The following is an 18,426-nucleotide window of genomic DNA, read 5'->3' on the forward strand; positions in this document are numbered from 1 at the left end:
TTCTCACAACATCTAACGAAATCTCATGATATTAACTCCATGTGACGAGGGAGACCTGATATTTTCACTGCAAACTTTGCTTTCGTGTAAGTTGTGTCGGCTGAAGAGGTCTCTAGTTACTGGTAACTAGCTGACCGAAATATGCTCATGACTGTGTAGCGTAGCAACATATTACTGTTTATGTATAAAACAAATAAGGAGTGTGTGTATATATATATATATATATATATATATATATATATAGAGGCGTATGCTGAGCAAAAAAAAAGTCAATTTTTTTAACTTTGACCCCTATTATGACCCATTAACATTTATTGTTTTGGGCTCAAATCAAGTTATTAAGTTAGACCCATACCCAAGGAACCTATATCTAAAATTTCAAGTGTTTAGACCCCAAATTGTCGGAGGAGTTTGGTAGAGTTATCAAAGGTCAAATCGTTGAACTTTGACCCCTTAACAGCCAAATTTCTGGCCGAAAACTGATCACATAGATTTTCCCAAATTTCAGTACCCGGTATATCAAATTTCGAGTCTGTAGACTAAAAATCGACAGAGTTATTGCGTAGGGAAATGTACACAGAAACACGTTCACTTGTGTGTGTGTGTGTGTATGTGTGTGTGTGTGTGTTTAAATAAAAACACGTGAAGTTGTTTTGTTTTTATTTGTCTTTTTTGCTGTTAATAAAAAAATATTGATTTTGGTATTTTTATATAAAGATTGATTGTATCATTTGGACTGGACTGGTGGTGGACTGCCATTCTCATCTTGGTGGTTATATTTATTACGTTTCCGTTGATGTAACTTCCAATTTTGTTTGGGCGCGTGTTTTAGAACTAGGAGACTTGGATAGAATTTCGAACTGAACCCTTAAAGTCACTAGTACAAAAAGATATTTATGCATATAAAATGAGGTAAAACTTGCGGAGAACGCTATTTTATGGTTATAAAAATGGAACGGAAATTTAAATTTTGTTCCTTTTTAAATTCGGTACATTTTTACATTACGTCCAACTCATCGTTCACATTCGATATGTCAACTTTTGGGTATTATTATACAAACACCGTGACAGCGTTAGGGTTAGGGTTAGGGTTAGGGTTTAGGGTTAGGTTTAGGGTTTAGGGTTAGGGTTAGGGTTAGGGGTTAGGGTTAATTCGCTGTCACGGTGTTTGTATAGTTTTACCAACTTTTGTAGGTTTTCGGGTATGCTGACAAGGTTGGGGGTGTCTATTCCAAAAGCCGTTCTTAACATCTGGAGGTTACGGGTGTTTTTTGTATTTTTTATATAAAAAGTACGATTATTGAATGTTATTCTTTCGATTACTTTCGTTTTTGAGGAGCAGAGCACAATAATAATTAAAAAAATAAAAGATTAAAACGGAACGAAATTTAAATTTCCGTTCCATTTTTACAACAACCGTAAATCAGCATTCTCTCCGCAAGTTTTGCCTAACTTGGCAAGTCTGTTACCACCACAAAATCGAGTATGTAATCATTTACTGTCCTTCATTAGCCAAACTACTAACCCTAAGTTCGGATGGTAATACGATAACCCATATTGGCGTTAATGAAATGCATTTTTTCTGCTAATAAATAAACAGGTACTAGTGCACTTATTGATCCGTGCTGAAATAACGTTATTATTTAGAAAGCCATTCTTAACATGGGAGGGCAGGGTGTTTTGTAGCTATTCTGTACTTTAACTTCACAATATAATAATAAAAAAAAGACATAATAAAACTTTAATTAAACTTGAAAATAGTATTTAAAACATAGCGCGGATCAATAAGTGCATTAGCACCGATAAATAAATTAAAAACTTCGGAATCATTTTTCAGTGTGCATGTGAGTTAGGATTACGTGTTGTGTTATCTATTCCACATTTGGTTTCATGGCGCCAATAGACACTCTACCTAATTACCCACACGGACTCATGGGTCATCATGGACTACCCGGTTAACAAAATGGTTGATTAACAATCCATTCTAACGAACCATCTTCTAGAGGTTGAAGAGTCAAAGGTTGTGAAACAACATCCTCTGTTTCAGATTTGAACATAAATATTTGAAAGTTTGAAGAGGAGCATCTGAAAAAACTCGAAGATTACATCGGCCGAATCCTTGTGGATATCACAGTATGAAATGAATAAAATATAAAGAATGTTGGTTAAAAATTATGAATTGAATGCTTTTATTTGTGTACAGGCTTTATTTTTCGTTGTATTTCGAATAAAAGCAATCAGGATTAAAAAAAAAAAAAAATCAAAGTAATGACTATAAACGCTTTAGCGAAACAAATTAATGTGACTCAATGATTGTGATTTGTTGTAATTAGCAAGGAGTGCCAATAATGTGCGTTAGACATTTAAACAACACTCGTCTATAAATAAAATAAAAACAGACAACAGATTTTCGTTTGTCAATAAAGAATTTAAACGAAACATTATTTGTGCATATATATATATATACACACACACACACACACACACATATCATCTTTGGTAAAAACTTCGGATTCCTCCCTCAGTTGTGTACGTCGTCAGCGTCCAAAATTGGTCTTTCAAAAGAGTAGTTTTAAAATCACACTGCAATTTAAGATATTCATAAATATTTAAATTAATACTGAATCTTTTAAAGTCTTTGTTTTGCATATAATGTAAATATGCATATAAATATATAACTTACATGCACCAAGTTTTTAATTTGGATGTATTGTCCTCTCGCGTACCTAAGAGTCCTTTTCTAAGAGTAAGTTAACAAAACAGAACATTAAGCTTTCTTTAAAAAATCTTTTTAATCCGATATTAAATTAAATCTTTATGGATATATTTACTTTCTTACATCATTGCACATTTACAGCTTTAAATTAAAATAATAATCTTCATAGTCTTTTGAAGAACGAAAGTTTGGGACGCTGAAACCGTACACAATCTAAAATGTTGTTTCGACGTTTACTTAATAAACACTCGACAGTAAAATTAACGAATATATATATATATATATATATATATATATATATACAGAATTTGACTTTAAAATCAAACTTTGATGCTTTTATTTTGTTTGTTCATAAAGAACGTAATTATTAGTATTTACGTGTGTTTATTACTTTAAATTTGATACCTACGCAGAATATGAATCGTGCTGTAACAATAACATTATTTAGAAACCCATTCTTAACATGGGGAGGGGGAAGCATTTTGTAACTATTCTGCACTTTCATTTAAATAAATAAAACTTTGGTTTATTCGTTTTACGGCAGCGTGTAACTCATTCGAGATTCCAAAAGTGGTATGGAAGCCTTTAAACTGGTGAATAAAGTTATGGGGCATCTTTAAGTTTAAGTCGAGTATTACGGTTCATTTGTGCTCCGAAATCAAAATAGAAAACGTGAATTCCCTACGGCGCCCCTGTTGCATGAAAGAACAACAAAATGGTAACGCTTTCAACTGTTAAGTAACAAAAAGATACGGACAGTTAAAACAAAACAAAAAACTGTTCATTTTTAAAATAAAATAAATTGACTTACTTTTTTTTCGCTAGTGTTTTTGTTTTACTGTCCCTTGTTAAAAAAAGATGAAAACTCGTAATTTTAGGAAGAAATCATCGGCTTGAATTTTTGTTGATGAAGATGATGGAAAATTAAGTCCCGAAAAATGAAAGACTTTCTGTTTTTGAATCACTCCTCCCGGATGCTGATTATTATATAGATTATGGTCGCATGGATGGAATAGAAATACAGTTTTTTGTGAGGATAATATCAAAAGTATGCAACAAAAGAAAAGAGGGGAAGAGAAAAAGGAATAAGATGGAGAAGTGGGTGACGTCTTTTTTTTTCTTTTTTTCACAGCAAAGTAAACAGAACTAAATATGGCGATCGCAGTGACGTCATCGACCGGGTACGCTCGTCCGCGCGAGCGTATTTTCTTTCTTTCTTCTTTTCTTTTGGCATTTCTCCTGCAAGAAGGTTCACTCCTTCGCAGACTTTTCTTTCTGTAATTTTTCATGATACTTAAGAAAGGAACAGGAAACTGATAAATGTTAAAGAAAGCGCGCGCGCACACACACACACACACACACACACACACACACACACACACACACACACACACATATATGTATATAAATAAATAAATAAGTATATATTTAAAACCACTATAAAGTCAGGCAAGGCCAATTTAACGAGGGAGAGCCCCCCCCCCAACCTGCTCCCCAAAGAGGGGATTCTGGATGGGCGCAAAAGCTTCAATGACCGACATTACTCGATGGGGACACCTCGGGCGGCCGGCAATAAACCAAACCAGTATTATTCTATATTAGCATTCTCAGATAAATCACTCTTCCGAAAAAAAAAAAAAAAAAAGAAAGAAAAAAAAAGTGAGATTCTATTTTTTAGGAGATTACGTGTGAAACTGAACAACTTGTTGGAAAGAAATAAAACCAATTATTTCAGAATTTAGATCGGAGAAGCAGTTTCGCATAACTTTAACCCAAAATCCCCCCACCCCACCTCCTAATTTCCGAATAATTTCTAGCATTTTAGAACTATGGGAGATAACATCTATGTGTTTTTAAAATTAATTTTTGCAAGTACATGTGGTTTTACTATCCTGCTACTAGGACTTAGGGTTAGTGGTAAAAAATTAGTTAACTGCCTTAAATGTTTAGAATGGTCTGTAAATGGGGGAATCATTTTACATTAAATATATATATACGAAATTGATCCCTCATCTAAATTCGAAAATAATTAGTTTTCATTTTTCTTCTTCTTCTTCTTCTTCTTCTTCTTCTTCTTCTTCTTCTTCTTCTTCTTCTTCTTCTTCTTCTTCTTCTTCTTCTCACCATTTCTTTTTTTCTTTCCAGAAATTTTGTCAGGGTGTTCACTTAAAAAAATGTAGGATCTCATTTTGGGGAGAGGGAAGATGATTTAACTGAGAGTGTTAATCTACACATTTATCAATAACCAATAATTGGTGGTAAGCCAAGGGATGAATGAATATCCAGGATTTTCGGTCAATACTGAATGTTGGGGGACACTAGATGTTGACAAGCAAATCGGTTTGAGCAAATTGCAAAAATAGGCTTGAGGAAAAGCAAACTCAGAGTTTAAAGAAATTGTATAACAAAGTTATTCTTAATTAAAATTTTGAATTTGAAATATGGGAATTTATCCCAGATATACATGTTAGCAATGATTGTACCTATTTACTATGCCTCCCCACGGGACAGAGTTAGACACCAGGGTCGTTTTTTAACGTGGAGAAAAGGTACAAAAATAAAAATTGTCTCAGTCGTGAAGGATTTCTCCTCCACCGAAAGAGAACAAGAAAATGAAATGCAGCATCTGAAGAACAGATACTACACTTTGATCTTGACCAGGTTAGCAATGATTGTAGCTAATTGATTAACAACATGGATTGATACCCTGGGTGTGCCAATTTCGAATCCACTTCATTTGTAGTAGACGAAATAGCAAAAAACACAAGCAGGAGCAAATTCTCGCGGCTGGAGATTTTTAATAACTTTCTTCCTAGTTTGTCCAATCAGAGGCCAGCTCTCAGTCACGTGACTGAGTTTATAAAAGGTTGAACTGGCAACACACTATTTCTCTTTCTCTGTAGACTGACAACAATTCCATGTGGAACGGACCTGTCACTCCCAACTTCTCTGTTGGCACTCAACAGAACTTACCCAGCCTTTGGGCTCGAGGTTCGGCTAAAATGTGAATACAAACAAGCCAACATGGCTACCTCCACACATGGAATTCAATGCGATACACACACAAACACTCTTTCTCATCCTACAGTATTATCTCTAATCTTTCATGATGCACGTTTATACTACTACTTTAGACACAAACATATATGAACTCTAACTCTTTTAACAAGCCTGCCTAATCTTTAATCTGTGTCTCCACACAGAAACTCTCTCCACAACTAATCCATTTCCTTATTCTTACTAGCGAAGATAACAAACAAAGCAGTTTTTAAATGTTAGAATGATATTTTTTGTCTTTCATTACTACACATTCCACAGAAACACTTTCACTTAATGATATTGGTAACTCTCACATGGCACTTTCCATAAGTACTCTGTGTTTTTCTAGAAAGAATCCTTATCAGACTTGTCCTACCTTGATAGAGTTCAAAATAGACTTTGTAGCCTCATAGGAGATGTCCTTTTCTCTTCCCTGCAACCTCTATCTCACAGAAGAGATGTTGCGAGTTTGTCTCTGCTTTATCGTTATTTTCATGGAAAGTGTTTGACTGAGCTTCAATCTATGGTCCTCCTTCACCAAACTATCACAAGAAACACTCATCTAGCTGAAAACACTATCAATAATTCCCCCTACTCTTTATCTGTGCCTAAACCTAAACATAGATTCCATGAACAAAGTTTTTTTCTTAGAACTGCACGCCTGTGGAATTGTCTTCAATTTTCCAGCTGACTACAATATAGTTGTCTTCAAGTCCAACGTAAACAAGTTCTTGATAAGCCGTTCCACTTAAGTTAACAAATTTACTGAATTTCCATTACTAACGATTACTATATTGTCCAATTGTCTACTGTAAACTCTTAACCCTTATCCTCGAGTGGTCTCTGGGCTGTGATAAGTGGTTATGCCTATGTAATATATATATATATATATATATATATATATATATATATATAGGGCAATTGAATGATTCTCAACTACAACAATAACAAAACCCGTATTCAACAAGTTAAATTTGACAATGTACATAATAATTATTAAAGTATAAAATGGTGCTTACGCTATCATTTGTAGTGAGAAATATGTGAATCAACACGGCTGAAGAAGCCCACAGCACATGCGTTTTGGGGGTCGGCAATCATCAAGAGCTAGGTGTGGTTATGCAGAAGTATAAAAATAAAATATGCTTATTCAGAATTAAAAAAAAGGCTCCTTCAGTCTTTGGCAGATTATGGATCCCCACCATAAGGGTGCCTGCGTGTGAAATTTTTGTGGCAGGAGGTGTGCAATCTCCGACCACACGTCTCCTGAGTCGACATTGTTAAATACCAGTGGAAAGTGAAGTGTTTGTTCAGAACAACTGAAAACAAATGCAGAGATAAGCGGAGAGTACATACAGCACCTAGAATTCCCAAATAGTCACCAATCTGGTACTAACCAGGCTCAACGTTGCTTAACTTCGGTGATCTAACGAGAATCAGTGTGTCAATGCGATTATGCCGTATGTTCAAAATTACACTTATAAAAAATATACAGAAATTATACAGGGTTAATAGGGAGTTTAGAAAAGGAGAATATTAGTGTTTTTCATCCTAATTAAAAATTTATGAACACCAAAGAACAAATAACTAAAACCTCTTTAAAATAAAACAACAAAAAGGTTTATTCAGTTTAAAATGTTAGTCTGCCAGTTAGAAGTAAGCCATTTCTTCAATGAGGGCTGATGTGCTAAAGAGCCCAGTGGGTATCTGCTTCTATGGTGAGAGTGGAAGAGCTGTTGTGTCTGGTGGCATTGACAGGAGAGAGAGACATCTACCTGGCTCACCAGTTGACTTCTCTCTGCTTGCTGACCATAGTTCGCAAAAGGGGCTAAAGAAGTTCTCTAGGGAACGGATGAATCAATGCGCTCCACCAGTTGATTGGCCAGTGTGTGGGGTCGTTGATTCACAAGAAAAAATAGATCATTTGTGACTTCTACAGTAACTTTTTTTTTTTTACAAGGTGGTCACCACTTATCAAGGCCCGGAAGCCATTCAGAGATAAAGGTTATTGTAAGTACAGTACATTAGTGTGGATATTTAATAAAGTGTCTACTTAAGGGGGCGGTTCATCAGGAATTTGTTTACATTGGACTTGAAGACATCCAAGTTGTAGTCAGGTGGGAAGCAGGCAGACGGAACAGAGTTCCACAGGCGTGCACTTCTAAGAAAGAAGCTTTGTTCATGGAATCTACATTTCGATTTAGGCATAGATAAAGAGTGGGGAAAGTTTTTCACAGTGGATTCAGCTAGACGGGTGTTTTTCGTGAAAGATTGGCGAGGGAGGACGAGAGATTGGAGTTCAGACGAGCACCTACCATGGAAATAATGATAAAACAAGGACAGGCTCGCAACGTCTCTTCTGTGGGAGAGAGGTTACAAGGAAGAGAAAAGTGCATCCCCCACTAAGCCACGAAGTCTATTTTGTACTCTGTCAAGGCACGATAGGCTGTTTTTAGCAGCTCCTGCCAGATGTGGCAGCAGTACTCTATCCTTTGACGTACTTGGCTTTTATATAGATAGAGAATTGCATCAGTAGTGAGATATCTTCTAGAGCGGTAGAAGGATCCCACCATCTTTCCAGCGACCTTGGCAACAGACTTGATGTACGTGTTCCATTTCAGATCAGGAGTAAAGGTCAAGCCCAGAAGCTTGTCAAAACAATGGGCTTCTCCTAGATGAGAGCCATCCATTTCAATTGATGCCAGATGGGGATCAGAGCATTGATGATGTAAAGATAGGAGTTTGGTTTTAGATGTATTAAAGGTAACCAGCCACGTCTTCCCCCACTGAACCACTCATTCGAGATCAGAGGAGAGAGAATCAGAGAGAGCTTTGTCATTTACAGCCTTTGATGTGTTGCCATAGATGGTCGTGTCATCAGCATAGATGTCAACGAATGATTTAAGTATGTGTTTAGGGAGATCATTGATGTAGATCAGGAAGAGAGTTGGGCCCAGGATGGACCCTTGAGGGACTCCAGCATTAATACTGCAGGCCTCTGATTTTTGTCCATCAACCACTACTCTTATGAGCCTATTAGAGAGAAATGATTTAATGATAGAGAGAATATTTCCAGTTATACCGTAGCTGGAAATCTTGTGAAGTAGGCCTTTATGCCATACCTTGTCAAAGGCCTTTGATATGTCAAGAGCAATTGCCCTAGAAAGGAAGCCTTTGTCAAGAAATTCATTAATCCTATCAGATATAACCCTTAGCACATCTGCGGTAGATCATGCAGAACGGAAACTATATTGCATGTCACTAAGAAGGTTATTTCTGCTGAGGTGGTTGACTATTTCTCTATTTAATATGGATTCCAGCAACTTACTCATGACACACAGGAGACTTATTGGTCTTTACTGAGAGGGAGATGACTTATCACCTGAGTTCTTAAATACAGGGCATACTGATGAGGTCTTCCAGGGTGTTGGAAAGCACTTCTCCTTAAGGCAACGTTTAAACAGTTTCATAAGTATGGGAACAAGTTCTGGTTGAAGCTTTTTTAACACTATAATTGGAATGCCGTCAGGGCCAGTTGCTTTACTGGAATCAAGGTTCTTGATTAGCTTGGCGACCTCATGTACAGATATTTGTATGTTACCTAGCTTGTTCTGTGTTATAGGAGGAAATATGGGGAGTTGATGGCCTTCGTCGCATAGGGTAGAATTAGCTGCAAAGTTCTTTGCAAATAGTTTGGCTTTGTCTGAAGCTGATGAGATGACCTCTGGTCCGTTGATAATGGTTGGGATAGAATGCACACTTCTGTTCAGGATCCTATTTGTTATTTGCCAAAACTGGTGGGAACCAAGCCGCTGATCAGCTACTTTGGATTTAACAGACTGGGCATATAGCTCTCTTGCATTTTTTATTACTCTTTTACAGTGGTTGCTGGCGTTCCTGAAAGCAGCTTTAGTCTCAGTGCATCTATTACGTTGGTAGCTATGGAAAAAGTGATTTCTGTGCGCGATAGTAGCAGCACATTCTGGGGAGAACCATCGCTGGCTGTTAGGTTTTTGTTGGAATTTTTTAGATGGTATGACTCGGTCTATGCCTACAATTAACCATTCGGTCAGGTCTGATACTATAGAAGGCACATCCTTTTTAAACATGGAATGCAGAGGTAGATCTGATATAAATGTACGGAAGCTATCCCAGTCAGCCATGAAGTATCGGTATACAGTACGGTGAACGGGTATGTCTGAGGACTTATTACTTTATGTGCTGCATCTCTTGAGCTACCAAATGATACTTTCTAACTAGGCTTTACAAGGTAATGATTCGTTCTCACCTGGAATATGAGTATCTCGTCTCTGCTGGAGTTGACAGGGTGTTCTCTGATTCTCTTGAGCGTCTACGGTGTCATGCCATCAGATATATACTACTTATTCACTGTTATGATCCTATTCTCTCTGGAGTATATAATCTGCTTAGATTGGATCTGCTGTCTACTCACCGGAATGTAACAGTTGCTTCTGTTCCCTACAGATTATTTCATAGTCCACTGCAATGTTTAAATATCGTCCTGTGTTGCAGCTAATAAACCAAATTTGTAATGATATACATTCACATTAGATCATTAGCATAATCACACTGGTGTTTGCTCAGAGATGTACCGGCAATCTTCTTTTGCATTGTGTTCTGCAGTCCTGAACATGCTGCCTCATGATTGTGTGAATGAACATGTATCACTGTCAAATTTTCAAAGTTCTGTATTTTCTAACCATCGTGATATTCCTAAGTTTGATGCATTCCCTAATGAGCTTAGTAGCTTCTGTCTATTGCTAATGGGTTTATGATCATGGCTTAATAAAGGGAGGAGGGAAATCTTTACAATGTACATGCATATTCAAAAAATCACGTAAATTGATCAAGTATTTTTTTTTTTTACTAGAAATCAAAATTTACGATTTTTAGAGATGGTACTATTAGGTTGATTTTGACTTGGACACTGTAAATTAAGTTGTCTCCCCATTACTTATTTTATTAGATTTCTATCATGGCCGATGAAAACACTATGACTCGTTTAGTCATAAAATATGATTTTCTTGAATAAAAAAAATTGCTTGATCAAATTACGTGATTTTTGGAATATTTCATCTGCATTCCATGATAGGTACATACATCATACAGACTTTTCTATATTCTCTTTACTTTTAATTGTCACCATAAGTGCAATTCTGAATATGCACCAAATAAAAATATTCTCTTCCCGTGCGTTTCAAATGTACCCCCTTCTCCATTTCCTTCCCCCAACCACACAATTTTAGAGATGTAGAAACCCCACTGGTTGAAATGGCACCGGGTTCATTATAACCAAGCAGGTCACGGGATTATTAGAGAGAGTCATTCATCCACTTTTGTAAAAATTTTCTTTGATCCAGTCAAAAGAGATTAAACAACTTGATGAATGGATATTTGTACAAAAGCCGAAAGCCGTCTTTCAAAGAATGCTCAGGTAAACAATCCCTTATTCAGGCCAAGTGCCAAATAATAAGAAAAGTGGGTGTTACGTTTCCCATATTTATTCAGTCATCTGGCAAAATGCTAACAACAAAACCCCATTGTAAAATGTAATCCTTTTCCATAAGTTCAGAACTGTTCATATATGTTTTACACTGAAAGATTTTTTAAACTTACAATTAGGGGCACAAGTGAAAATTGCAGTTCCAAATAAATTATCAGAAAAACTCTTTGATATACATTATGTATCAGGCAAAATTAAATATCTACACCAAAAATTTGGAAAAATTAACAAGTAGAATTTTAAATTAAAAATGAAAAACATTTTTATCTTATTTTGCTGATTCGCCATTAATAAAAGCAGAAATTCTATAAATCAGAGGGAAATAACGTAGTCTGTCATTTAACCAGATAAAAATGAATGGCAGATAGGCTAAACGTGAAAACTGATTTTTTTATCTTAAATTAAAACTAGCAAGGAGACCCGACGTTATCTAGGATTGAATTAAGATCAACAAATGTTCCACACTTCTAATACCTCATCGGTGAAACTGCCTATTTTTCAATAAATCGATTGATTGCCGGCTCTAATCGGGGACCCACTACGATGAACCGAGAGGAAACTTCACATGCATCCTCGCAGTAACTTAATCCATAATACATTGTAGTCTACATTGCACTGTAGAGAACCCACAGTTGATTTTATAAAATTGCTTTATATAATGGCTTGAATTAAAGTTTAAAATGCAAAGTTAAGTTTTATGGTTCACTTGTGCTCTAAACAGAAACATTCATTTCAAATGCCCCCATTTCATATCAAAGAACCTACTGTTCTTCTGTTTGCTGTTAAAACTTCTAAAATGTACTTGTACTTTAAAAAGCCAGATTTTTCTTCAATAAACCAGTGGAGCCCAGTTAATCTGAGATCACAGATCGGTGTCACTGAGTGCCTCTCTGTAGGGTGCTCATCTCTGCAACATCTCTCTCCACTCATATGCACACAAACATTAGCGAACATACATACACACACAATTCATTGATTCATTATCGTCTGCCAATCTGTATAAACTTTATTCATCAAAATATTTCCAATTTTTCTCACTGAACTCTCTTCCTAATATGAAATCAAATAAACATTGATTCTTATAAACAACTTTCAATAATTATACAATTTCTATAAATGAGCAGATAAGTTTTGATTTCGATTTTCCTGACCCCTGTAACTGACGGCTCTTAATTAATCGATTCAGACTTCTTTGATATCTCAGCTAATGAATCCTCCCTTATTTTTTATGAGAGCTCTAAAACTATTTAAAAACATTCTATGTTTTTCATTTTAAACGTATATAAAATATCTCTTTTGTGAATGTGTGCCTTCTGAACTCATTATTTTATTTTGTTTACAACATAACATGTCTCTTGTTGTCTCACATCTAATTATAAACACAAAAAAAACTTTTTTACTGAAAATATTTTATAGAAATGAAGAGACAACGGAATGGTTGCATGTTCATATCATGTCGGGTTCACCAAAATATAGAAAATGAGACAACACAATAGAGTTTCATTCTATATTAATAAACAACTTGATTTGTCATCTTCGTTAGTAGCGTTAGTAGAAGAGTACAAGAGAGAAACGAGTTAGTAGGTTGAAGTGTTCTTGTGTAGAGATAGAATTCATATATTGCCGGCTTGTTGAAGGAGAGAATAGTTCAGTCCACACGTGTTTATTGCTAGTAGTCGCTGGAGCAAAGGAAGCCGATTACAGGAGAAAGAAAGGGCAAAGTCTTCAGTGTGTTTGCGTGTTGTCGTGGGTGAATGTGAGTTGTATTGACGAGAGTAGTCCTGTAGAATGATAAATAAAGTTTGCGTAGGTACAGCACGTGGAAATAAATGATATTTAGAAGAGAGCCATAGCTAGCTTGTTGTACTCACCGAAGTACCAGGCGAAGTCTGCTCCCAGCCAGGGTCAGGATCAAAGAGAGTGGAGAGTTTCAGATTTCGCCTTTTATATACTCTGTCATGTGATAAAGAGCTGACTTGTGATTTCTTTTTTTTTTTTTTTTTACAAAGGCATCACCACTTATCAAGGCCAAGAGGCCACTCGAGGATAAAGGTTAAAGCGTGTACAGTAGATAATTGGACAATAAAGTAATCGTTAGTAATGGAAATTTGATAAATTTGTTAACTTATAAATAAATTTGATAAATTTGTTAACTTATATGGAACGGCTCATCAAAAACTTGTTTACGTTAGACTTGAAGACAACCATATTGTAGTCAGCTGGAAAGCAGGAAAACGGAAGACAATTCCATAGGCGTGCAGTTCTAAGAAAGAAGCTCTGTTCATGGAATCTACGTTTAGGTTTAGGCACAGATAAAGAGTGGGGGAAATTATTGATAGTGTTTTCTGCTAGACGGGTATTCCTTATGAAAATTTGGCGAGGGGGGGGGACCATAGATTGGAGCTCAGTCAAGCACTTGGACAAGCCAGGAGGAAATGGATTTCAAATCTCAAAGTCGTGAGAAATGGCTACTGTCTGTATGTTGCAAGTGTCAGCTGCTACAATTTCTTTTAAAAAATAGTTTGCCCAAGCTTAAACCCCAAATCAAAACATTAAAAAAAATAAAAACTCTCTAAAATTTCAGAAACCCTAAAACTGTTGAGGGACTCATCCCTAAATGTTAACTTTACTACTGATAATCGGACTGTTCCTCTTAATCGAATTATTACAATTATCGTTTTCGGTTATAGTCAGATAATGTACTTCCTAATTTCCAGTGTAGCTGCTACTGGGAGCGGTGACAAGGCAAATCAGTTCCTTCACTTTTATTGTTCTTCAGTATTTCTATTGTGAAGCTGAGAAAAGGACATTATTGGAAAATATATAATAAAAATTAACAAATTATACAGATAAAAATAACACAATTAGTCTTTTTTTGCACTTTTAATTACAAATAAAATTTTTTATTTTATTTGAAATTTCATGAGAAATATGTTTAATGAAATTATAAAAATATTTTTCTTATTTTTAAATAAATGTTTTTTATTTGAATTTATATAATAAATTATACGTTTATGAAGGTATTTCAATAATATAATTAGTATTGAAATCAAAATTGCAAATGAAATTATTAAAATCAAAATAACAAAATTAAAAAAAAAAAAAACGTATCAAATATATATTATTCCTAAAATAGTTTTAAAAGATTTAAAAAAATGTTATCAATCTATATATCTATAAAAATGAAAATGTCTGTCTGTCTATCTGTCTGTCTGTGTACATTTCTCTACACAATATCTCTATCAATTTTAAATCTACAGACTTGAAATTTGATATACAGGATACTGAGATTTCGGTAAATCTTTGTAATCGGTTTTCGGCCAGAAATTTGTCTGTTAAGGGGTCAAAATTCAACGATTTGAAATTTGAGAACTCTACAAAAACTCCTCCGGCAATTTTGGGTATAAAATATTGGAATGTTAGATATAGGTTCCTTGGACATGAATCTAACTTAATAACTTGATTTGAGCCCAAAACAATAAATGTTAATGGGTCATAATAGGGGTCAAAAAAAAAAATTGACCACTGCGGTCTCTACCAAATTACTCAGACAATTTCTGGTCTAAAAATTTGAAATTTTACATAAAGGGTATTCAGAGATAGGATAAGCCTTTTAATCGGTATTGGTCGAAAATTTGAGCTACCAATATATAAATGTATGTATGCATGTATGTTTGCATGTCTGCCTAAAACTTTCGACAGAGGCGACAGATTTTCACAAGATCAGTATCGCTTTTAAGCTCGACCTTTCAGACGACAAATATAAAAAAAATGTGGCTAAAAAAATTAATTTCTTCGCCTTCAACTGGGTACTTTTCTACAGGGAGGGGTCGAATTTTTCGCCGATATTGTCGAAAGTCATCCCCTCTTTTCGATTGTCTAGCCTTAATTTAAACCTACGTCACTTCCGGTTTGGTGGTGGTCGTAACAGCAAAGACGTCACGTTTTTTTCACATTCTTTTCCTCCTTCACGGTATGGGTTTGAGCCTGCCTTCCTACTACCACTTTGTTTTTTTTTCTTTTTTTTTTTTTTTTGGCTCAACATACACCTCCAAACACCCGGGCAATGCCAGGATGAAATGCTAGTAATTCTTTAAAAATAAAAGCGCAAAAAGTGCTATCAATAATTCTTTAAAAATAAAAGCGCAAAAAGTGTTATCAATAATTCTTTAAAAATAAAAGCGCAAAAAGTGTTATCAATAATTCTTTAAAAATAAAAGCGCAAAAAGTGTTATCAATAATTCTTTGAAAATATAAAACTAATTTCAATAATTCTTTGAAAATATAAAACTAATTTCAATAATTCTTAATTAAAATAACACTGAAAAAAACTTTTCAATGATTATTAAATAAAAAAAAAATATCAGAACAACATAATAAAAGAAGAGTACATGCACAGGAGAGATACAGGCGTGAGAAGGAACTGATTTGTCTCGTCACCGCTTCCAGTAGTAGCCACGCTGGAACTTAGGATGTAAGTTAACTGACTATTACCTTGCTTTTTATACTTATCAGTGAAATTCCGATAGAAAACCTATTTAAGAACACTGGCAGACCCACAAAGAACATTTTTGTGAAATTTCAAAAAAATCGGTCCAGCTGTTTTGGAGTTCATATGGAACTCTCTCATTTCTCTCCTTCTCTCTCTCTTTCTCTCTCTCTCTCTCTCTCTGTTTGAAAATGGCCTGTAGTGGACGAAACCAAACTCATGGTCTATTTGTATTGAAGACCGAAATTTGTATCTGGATGGAGTTTTCTATTCTCATAGTTATGCTACATATTAGGGACCCTACATTTAAGACCCCGTGATTAAGTTAGCTAGTGTAGATTTTGACAAGGGTCGCAATGAGTGCATGATAACCAAAATCTGCAAAGTGAAACCGTTCTCATGGTTGAATGAAAGATGGGTGACGTGTAAGGTCAAAGCTAAACGGCGTAGACAAAACAAAAGTATGAGTTTGAGATTATGAATAGCATCGTGTTTTTCGATCTGGGAGAAACAAAAGCTTTTTAAATCAATCTCTCTGTGGAAGCTGTGCGAAGGAGACATTGCCAATCATGTAGAAAACTTTAATAAGCAAAGTGCGGAATGTTACTTTGATGTCTCTGTCCATGCATTTTGGTTAAGAAGTTGACTAAAGAACTAAACTAGTTAATTCTCTCTCTCTCAAAAAAAAAAACTTTATGAAAACTCTCAGCGAACATCTCCTTTGTAAAAATGAGAACATGAAGTCTCTTTCTAACATTTAAAAGCAACTTTATTGGTTATCTTTGTTAGTAAGAATAATGAAATAGGCTAGTCATTAAAAGAGTTTCTGTGTAAAGCAGTTGATAATTATGCAGGCCTGTTGAAAGAATGATGTGTTCAGTGGATACGCGTTGAAGTTGGTAGTCGGAGCATATGTCTATGTATGGACAGGGGCAAAAGATTAGAGAGTCTTATAGTAAAAAGAGAGTATGTCTGTGTACTGCATAGGAGTCTGCATGTGAGGATAGCCATGTTGGCATTCCATCATATTCGAACACTAGGCTCAAAGGTCGGGTGAGTTCAGTTGAGTCCCAAGAGAGAAGTTGGAGGCAATAGGTCCATTCCACATGGAGTTGTTATCCAACCAAGATCTGGAATGAAAGAAAGAGAGAGTGTGTTACAGGTTTAACGTTTTATAAACTCGGCTACGTGACTGAGAGCTGGCTTTTGATTGGACAAGCCAGGAAGGAAGTGTATTTAAAACTCTCCAGCCATGAGAATTCGCTTGTGCCTGTAAAACTGTTTCCAAATAGTATAGCGAATACTATATGGGACAGATTTGCAGGAATACTATGTAGATTCCATGAACAAAGCTTCTTTCTTAGAAGTGCACGCCTGTGGAACTCTGTTCCGTCTGTCTGCTTCCCACCTGACTACAACCTGAATGTCCTTAAGTCTAACGTAAACAAATTCTTGATGAACCGTCCCCTTAAGTGAACACCTCATTAAATCTCCACACTAACGTACTGTACTTGCAATAACCCTTATCCCCTGAGTGGCTTCCGGGCCTTGATAAGTGGTGACCACCGTGTAAAAAAAAAAAAAGAAAAGATAGTTGGGTAGCAAAATGTTTGCTCATGTTACATTTGAACTTCTGCATGTCAGTACAGTCAGGGAAGCAGGGATTTGGGAGGGAATTCCAAAGTCTAACAGTTCAAGGGAAGACGCTTTTGGAGAAGAAGTCTTTACAGCATTACAACAGTGAAGGAGTAGAATTTTGCTGCTTGAGTATTTATGTAGAGGGGGTACTGGCGCTTTGAGTTCGTCCAAGCACTTACCAATAAAGTTCTTGTAAAACAGGCACAGAGATACCACATTTTGTCGAGGGGACAGAGGTTGAAATTTGGCTAAGCTGTTAGGTTGATAACTCTTTTTTTTATTTCTGACAAGCAAGAGACTAGTGACAGATGCACCAACTCCGATGTGACAACAATATTCTATGCATGGACGAATAGTGGCTTTGTAGAGATACAGGATACTCTCAGGTGTGAGTAACCTTCTAGAACGGTAGAGAGAGCCTGCCTTCTTTGCAGCAGCCTTGGCAATTACCTCAATGTATTTGTTCCAATTCATGTTGTTTGTGAATGTTAAGCCTAGGAGCTGGAGGGAAGTACTTTCAGGTCAGACATTGTTCAAATTTGATTAAACTGAATTGATTTATGCATTAGTTTTCGAATATTAAATATTTTGCTCTGTTTCAATAAAAAGTATGTAGAGGATGTAGCCCTCCCCCCCTTTCCTCTAACCATATGATATTATTAAGTAGAGCCTCTGATTTTTATGATCAAATCTCATTAAAAAGATAACAAACTGTTGTTTTAATTAGATGTTATATATCATTTTCATTTCCTCCATTTGAAACAATGATATCTCCTTACTTAATACTATCAGTTACAGTCTAATTAATTTTAAATGTCAAAATTTTTTATGTTGCCCCCCCCCCTTCCCAAAATCACAATCAAAAAGAGGATAGGTGTTGTTCGTTGGTACAAAAATGACTAATAGAGGTTATTGCTGTACACCAAAATAATAAAGAAGTCAAACAGCTTTTATTTCCTTCTTCTCCTTCCCTTTCTCATAACTCCATTGTTACTTTACTCCTACCCCCTTCACCACCGG

The 18,426-nt window shown here is 35.6% G+C and overlaps 1 protein-coding gene and 1 pseudogene across 2 annotated transcripts in view; both read right to left on the bottom strand.

Annotated features, from left to right (window-relative positions):
* The window catches only part of LOC145291493 (integrin beta-PS-like), a 171,587-nt gene extending 167,584 nt beyond the window's left edge, over positions 1-4,003 (bottom strand). The window contains exon 1 of one of the 2 annotated variants that reach the window (XM_080137395.1): positions 3,528-4,003. The gene's annotated coding sequence lies outside the window, so the exon portion shown is untranslated. Of the gene's footprint in view, positions 1-3,523 lie in introns of both variants that reach the window. The other variant, XM_080137396.1, reaches the window with a different exon arrangement.
* A 3,101-nt stretch (positions 4,004-7,104) lies between these two features.
* LOC145291657 (5S ribosomal RNA) lies at positions 7,105-7,221 on the bottom strand (annotated as a pseudogene).
* Between the last annotated feature and the right edge of the window lie 11,205 nt (positions 7,222-18,426).

This window comes from Euprymna scolopes, chromosome 12 (genome assembly GCF_053919585.1).
Source record: "Euprymna scolopes isolate OS-2025 chromosome 12, ASM5391958v1, whole genome shotgun sequence".
NCBI classification, from domain to species: domain Eukaryota; kingdom Metazoa; phylum Mollusca; class Cephalopoda; order Sepiida; family Sepiolidae; genus Euprymna; species Euprymna scolopes.